Raw genomic sequence first — 7722 nt, 5'->3', positions numbered from 1 at the left:
AAAAAAAAAAAAAAAAAAAAAGATCTATAAATTGTTCTTTTAGCTCCCCTGGATGGGAAGAAAACAAGAGTATGGTGCTACAGTAGAGTTCGCATTTTTGAATCAGGACTTTTCAGCCCTTGCTTGGCCGCTGATTAGTGGTGTTACTTGGGAAAGTTACTGAACCTCTCCAAGCTTCATTTTTCTCCTCAAGATTAGATAGCAGAGCTTTACTTTTACAGCTCAAACCCTTCTCAAATTCTGCCAATATAAAAGTATTAAAATGGTTAGGAAGATAATCATTTTTCCTTCAGATCCACCTTTAATAATAAGCACATGTAAAATGATGGTAAGCATTGACTTACTCTAAAAGTTTAAGCTGTTACAACTAAAATGAAAGAGCTTCTTGTTGATTTAGAAAGATGATTCCGAACTCTGTCTTTGGGAGCTCTCAACCACAGACAAGAGGGAGCAGGGATTTTCTCAGTCACACACTGCCAAGAAGGTGAAGAGAAACCTAGCCCCCGTGTCACTGGGGCCTAGAGAAATTGTTAGCCTGCATGTTGCCACATCAGAGTGGAGGCAAGGTGAGGGGGACCTGCAGTCAGCTCTGGGGAAAGTGAAAGTCCTTACCAGCGAGGACTGAAAATTCTAGGGGTTGGGGAGGACTTGGCCAGTAGAGCCAGGAAGACAACCCGTAGGCTCTGGAGATTGTCAAATACAAAGCAATTGATCAACTAGGTAAATATTGATCAAAAAGATGAATATACTGAAAATAATGGATAATAATGGGAGCAAGATTTCTCACTGACAAGAAGAAGGGGTATAAATATGGAAGGGGAAAGTAAGAATAAACCATGCAATGCTGGAGTGTAATAGAGGTTATCAGTGTGAAGCTGTAAGTTCTAAGACAGATTTATAGACTGACATACAGATAAACAAATATACATGAATGTGTGTTTCTATGTGTGTGCTGTGTATATGTGTACGTTCATGTATTTACTAGATCTGTCTGATAAGAGGGCCTAGAAAAATAACATCCCAATAGCAATGAGTTATACCTAGCAGCCAAATCTTGGTTTCTAAATACAATTAATCAATAAAAGGAGGAAGAGCTCCTCGGAGAAATAACTGATTCCAAAGCTGGAGCAGACGTCAAAGATACACCTGAAACATCTATTACAAGAAAGCAAGGAAGTTCCTAAAGAATGATGGGAACATAAAAAGGACAGAGGAGCCAGTTTGAAGCAGCTCCTGAAACCGCCTTTGCAAAATTACGACTGAGACAGTAAAAGAGATCTAACCTAACTGACTCCATCTTGTTTCTAACCTTTAAGCTGTCCTTGTTCCTTCCTGGGCACAGGCTGAACTAACTTTGGGAGGAACTTAGTTGATAGTTCATAATTTAAAACAAAGATAATAACAGCACTTTCCCAAAACAAACCTCCTTCCCGCCTGGGGACTAGACTGCCTTTGTAGAACTAACAAGATTAGAAATGACGGCTTAAGAGTCATGCAGCTGGGGGCTGCAAGATTCCAACCCTCCCTAAACTGCTCCTAAGATCAGTGCTGGAGATATTTTGCAGGCCCTGCACTTGATGGATCAGCTGGCACCACCCAGATTGATAAACTGGCTCATTTGACCTTGTGGCCCCTACCCAGAAACTGCGCACAAGAGGACAGGTTCAATTCCCTAGGATTCCATCTCCTACCCAACCAATCAGCATTCCCGGATCACTGACAACCCGCCAAGTTGTCCTTAAAAACTCTGATCCCCAAATGCTCGGGGAGACTGACTTGAGTAAGAATAAAATTCTGGTCTGCCACACAGCTGGCTCAGCGTGAATTACTCTTTCTCTACTGTAATTCCCTGTCTTGAGAAACTGGCTCTCTGTAGGCAGCAGGCAAGGCGAACCCAGTGAGCGGTTACACTCCCACTGGCCAAATCTGGGACTATCTGAGTATCAAAATAAATAATGACGGTAAAGGATTATAACCAATTGAGTAAAACAAGAATCAATGAGTTCTTACAAACAGGAAGGAAGGCAGGGAAGGAGAGAGACCAGTAAGGAGAGAGGGAAGAAGGGAGGGAGGGATGTCAATACCACATCTGGCTTTGTAGGGTTCCACATCATGCCCAGATTTGGTAATGCCAACTCATAAGTATAGAAGAAATGACATAATTAGAAAATCAAAGTAATAGCTGAAATATCATCAATGGATGCTAAAAGAGTGAATAAAAGTTAGATGAGGAAAAGGATATTAACATAGTCTCAAAATATCTCCATTCATAATCTGTATGAATTACTTATTAAAATGCAAAATACTTATTAATTTTACAATGGAGAAACTTGGCAGAAACCATCTTTGCCAAGTAAAAAAAGGAACATCATCAATAATGGTACAAATTAACATCTTGTGACTCCTGAAATAATGCACTGAGAAGAACAGAGCAAAAGTTCCGTGGCACGCCTGCCAAAAATGTATGACCCGAATCTAATTGTGAGAAAATACCAAACAAACCCAAAGTGAGGTATATTTTACAAAAATAACAGGCCCGTAATCGTCAAAGACAAGGAAAGACTGAGGACTGTTCTTAGTATTCTTAGGTTAAAGAATATTAAAGAAATATGAAACAACTGATCCTAGACCTAATAAAACACACTATTGGGACAATCTGCAAAATCTGAACAATCTGTAGAGTTAATGGTCATATGGTTATCAATGTTAATTTCCTGATTTTGATGCAGTACTGTGGCTTGCTACAAGAGTGTCCTTGTCCTTGTTTTCAGGAAACACACACTGAAGTATTTAAGGGTAACAGGTGAACAGGTCTGCAACTTATTCCCTAATGGTTCAGAAAAATACGTATGTAATATGTCATTTATATATGTATGTACACACATCACAGAGGAAATAAGTCAAAAAAAGTAAATGGTATAGCACTTTATAACTGGGGAATCTCAGTGATAAAACTGTAGTCTTGTGTACCAATTTTACAACTTTTCTGTAAGTTTAAAATCATTCAAAAATAAAAGTTAAAAAATAACTTGATACGTTTGTTGTAATTTAGCATCCAGATGGTTTTCTTACAGGAGGGCTTTTTAGACTATCAATCACTCTGTGGCTTCTATAACTTTAAAAAGAAGTGATTATATATGGTACATATTATTCTGTAACATGCTTTTTTCCTTCAATATATCCCTGACATATTTCTATGTTAATAAATACAGGTCTACAGAGCTACTATTAATGGCTGCACAATATTCCATCACATGGACATAAAAAATTTTTCAATCATTTTCCTACTATTGGATACTTAAGGTTCCAGATTTTTTGCTATTACATGTAAGACTTCAGTAAATGTCCTCATAGTTAAATATTTGCAAACATCATGACTTTATTCTCCAGAGCCTTTACTATTTTTTCTGCTTACATATCCACATATAATATATATCTGTTGTTAAAACTTCAAACCTTAAGAAAACTGGAAATTCTCTATTTTTTTTAAAAAAAAGCAATTCTTGCCATGTACTAGAAAAATAATAATTTGGTAGGCTATTATCAAAGGTTCCTGACAAATGAAAATGGAATTCCAATACCACGACTGCAAAATAGTCAGAATAATGCAAAATTTAACAAAACACATACACCAGAGAAGTGGCTGGCATAGTGATGTCCCATTAAAAACCTATTAATAAATGTTTTCACTCATAATGAGGTTTTCAGGGGTAGTGAAAAGGGGCGTGCTAGAAACCCAGGATATATTACACTGCAGATGCTTCATCAATATAGTGGCACAACTAGCAGAAGAGTTGTCTCCTGTTTGTCTCCCCGCATCCCTCCTACTACTGCCACACTGAGAAGAAGTAGAAGTCATAACCTGACCTCTGCCTGTCGTTCCCAGCTGAAAAACAAGTGAGGCTGTGTCAGTGGAGTGCTCACTGACAGGACTGAGAGCACTCAGCCACACTCAGAAAGGCCTGTGTGCATCAGTGTGGATCCAAGGACTGGAGAGGAGGCAAAGGGGTCAGACTGCATGTTTGAAACAGCATCCAAATCAGATTGACAACTTGCCCTACCTTCTGCAATGCTGTCCCCGCACGCCAGCAGAACTTGCATCTACAGCATATTAGTTTTCTCTATTTAAGATGAACTTGCAAGTCCAGCACTAGATCATGGAGTCCTGCACCACTCTCCCACTGGTCCCTGAACGCAGATCCCTTCTCCTGAGAGTTGTGAGCAACTTTCCCGTCCCTGGTACTGACTGCAGTGGCTTGGGACCCTGGCCCCGCTCCCCACGCCTTGGCTTCACATTGCATACATCGTTCCCTCTCTGGGTGCACGCTGGGGGTCCCCGACTTCTGCCCTGTGCATGAAATGCCGGGACACATCATGAGGCAGGAATTGGAGAAATTTTCCTTAGAGTATACATCATGCCCTGTCTGCAGCAGGTCAGTTTCTGCGACCTGCAAAACTTCCTGGGCAAGGAGGTGGTGGGCAACTGCATCCAGGAGCACATTAAGCAGCTGCATTGCAAGGGGGCCCTGTGGGACAGCCAGCTGGGCTGTGTGCAGCGTCTCCAAAGGGTGACCAGTTCATGTAGACTGGGAGCAACAAGAAGGGCTGCAAGGCCATTAGCTTCCTCCTGTCCCTCACTGACAGGCTGGTCCTCTAGTGCAGGAACTGCTGGGAAAATACTATGTCAAGGAGAGGTCCGAGGCAATGGTGGCTTGCTATCTTAAAAATGGAATAGGTTACATTCATCATGTGGACAACCCCAACAACAATGGCTGCTGCATCGCCTGCATCCACTATCTGAACAAGAATTGGGATGCCGGGCTACACGGTAGGATCCTATGGCTATTTCCAGAGGAGAGATCGCTCATGGCAGATGTGGAGGCCATTTGTGAAAAACTCCTGTTCTGGTTAGACTGCAGGAACCCACACGAGGTGCTGTCTTCCTATGAGACTAGATGTGCTATACTGTTTGGTACTTTGATAATGAAGAAAGGACAGAAGCCAAAAAGAAATTCAGGAATTTAATTAGGAAACATCTGCCCTCACTGAAGACTGACTGTACTCCGAAATCTGCTGGCCTTGTTCATTTTAGCATTGGTTCCTGAATTTTCTTTAAGAGTTGAGATACGGCCGGGTACAGTGGCTCACGCCTGTAATCCCAGCACTCTGGGAGGCCGAGGCGGGTGGATCACCTCGGCCTCCTCATGAGGTCAGGAGTTCAAGACCACCCTGGCCAACACGGAGAAACCCCATCTCTATTAAAAAAACAAAAAATTAGCTGGGCATGGTGGTGGACACTTGTAATTCCAGTTACCCCGGAGGCTGAGGAAGGAGAATCTCTTGAACCTGGGAGGTGGAGACTGCAGCGAGCCGAGATCGCACCATTGCACTCCAGCCTGAGCAACAAGAACGAAACTCCATCTCAAGAAAAAAAAAGAGTTGACATCTTAAGATGGCCTCTTCAGTGACGAAAAACTCCCCATCCCGGTCTTATGTGTGGGACTTTGTGTTTTCTTGCCAAGACTCATAGACTTCAGATGCTCTCTTTGCTGGATGAACTCATTTGCTATTCCACCTCCAGAAATTTCAGCAGACATCCCAGTTGGCCAGCAGTTTACCTGACAGATTTCATAACACTGGGTATCAAGACAAGAGCCTAGGAGCATAGGTGAGGAAAATAATCTTGTATTTTATGTATATTTCCGGATTTGAAAGGAGGTTTGGGGAAAAAAAAAAAAAGAAAACCAATGGCAGATGCCACAGAAAGGCACCATGGAAGCCTTAACAACAGAAAACAGAAATTTGTGTCATCTGAACAATTTCCAGATGTTCTCAATCTGGGGCTGTTGGGGTCTCTAGAGAATTATCACAACCTAATGACAACATTATTACCTCTAGAAAGAGCTGCTGTCATAGTGATCAATCTGTAAATGTCCCATGGGGTGGACACTCGTTTTTCCAAGTCTTGCAACCTGGATTTTTTTTGCCTTGGCCCCATTTTGCTGAAAATAATGACTTTCTGAATAAAGATGGTAACACCATTTAGTCTCCATTTTCACTTCTTACCTGGAGAACCTAATCACCAGAAGCTAAAACTAGACATTAGGTTTTTTCGTGTTGCTTTGCTGGAATGGAATCTGAATTTAAATCAAAGGAAAAATATCTACTTGGTAATTTGGTGTCAACCTCTGATAACAACATGGAAAGAACTAGGTCTGCAGATAAACAATCAACATGTATACATCTTGAACAATCTGAAAGGGGAGATGGAGTTGGAAATGTGGGTGCACCTGGTTTTTTTTTTTTTCAGTTTTTTTAATGAGCTCATTCTTCACATTATTTTAAAAAATAGAATGGTGTATTTGAAAAAAGGAAATGAAAATTTTAAAACTCTCAAAAAGCTAAAAACACATAAATAAATAAATAAAATCGACTTTCTTCTCTCTAGGGTCCACCTGAAAGGAAAGTATCTTCACAATTTTGAAGCAGCTGGCAATCTGCTAAGTATTCTGGAAAAGCACTGCGCCAGACAACAAAAACTCTGTTACTAAAACTTATATGTTTAAAATTATGATTTAAGTAAGAATCCAAGTGTTTAAAGACTGTTTCCTATCTAAAAGTCATAAAGTATATTTCCTTTTATATTCCCTGCTATTCAAAGGCACTTAAAAAATAATTGTTAACGAACATATCTAAGCAATTATTTTTTGAGTATCAGAAAGATGTTCAACACTGTGCAAGAATGGCCTGAATATAACTCTTAAGATAATTATATGTATAGTAAAACACTTAATATAAAATTGTACAGCAACCTTTTAAACTAAAGAAGTCACAAAATGTTCAAGAACAGTTTCATTCACCAAGGCAACTAATTAATCTTGTGAGATTAAGGCAGAGATGAGCTAACACACCAGATATAATAATAACCTACAAGAGATAAGATGCATATTTTTATCAATAGTATCTGAAGTTTTGAAGAATTGTAGCATAAAAATAAAACCCATAAAAGCATACAGTTGTCATAAGTATTTCCAGAATTTCTGTTATATACAACTCCTAAAACAGAGAAACCACAAATTATAGATTATGTAATTCCTCTCCAAAAAGTGTCTATAGATTTAGAGACTACTTTTCTAATAAAATATGATTAACACTCTATAAAAGAAATATACCAATTTATTTTTAAGATGTTCTTTCTACCATCCTTCTTGTGTAAAATCAGCAAATAAGAAAATAGATTATTGCACAGATTCAACGTCTTTAGGATTCTCTTCATATAAGAAAATGAAAAATAATGTGACTTTGGTGCCGATATTTCATTTTCTTATCCTAAAATGTTTGATAGCCATGAGGTATGTACTTCACAGGCCATATTTAAGATAGCAATTCAGGGGTAAACAATTGAAGGAGATGAAAAGTACATGAGGCTGTGGATACAGGAGACAAACGGTACTTCCAATTGCTCATTGAACATGAGATGCTGCAGAATATCAGACAATCCTAGCCACCTTTGGAACGATGTCTGCTGGTGCTCCAGTATGGAAAGAGTCTCCCAAAGCTAGTAAAGCCAGCTCCAGGTCCTCAGCTCATGGAGCTAGATTCCTGAACAAGGTGCAATCTGACAGCATTTCCCTGTCACTGGTAACTATGTTAGGTAAACAGATGCAACAGAAAGAGTCATTTAAAAAGTAAAATGAACACCTCTGTATATTTACAGAGCAT

General features: G+C 39.7%; 1 protein-coding gene and 1 pseudogene across 3 annotated transcripts in view; one reads left to right on the top strand and one right to left on the bottom strand.

Moving 5' to 3' along the window:
* The window catches only part of DERA (deoxyribose-phosphate aldolase), a 143426-nt gene that overhangs the window by 84277 nt on the left and 51427 nt on the right, over positions 1-7722 (bottom strand). The gene's annotated exons all lie outside the window — the stretch shown is intronic.
* LOC108530208 (egl nine homolog 3-like) lies at positions 4360-5105 on the top strand (annotated as a pseudogene).

Source organism: Rhinopithecus bieti, unplaced genomic scaffold (assembly GCF_001698545.2).
Source record: "Rhinopithecus bieti isolate Rb0 unplaced genomic scaffold, ASM169854v2 scaffold_110, whole genome shotgun sequence".
NCBI lineage: Eukaryota > Metazoa > Chordata > Mammalia > Primates > Cercopithecidae > Rhinopithecus > Rhinopithecus bieti.
The sequence above is the reverse complement of the archived record's forward strand: the minus strand, read 5'-3'. Positions and strand labels throughout refer to the sequence as shown.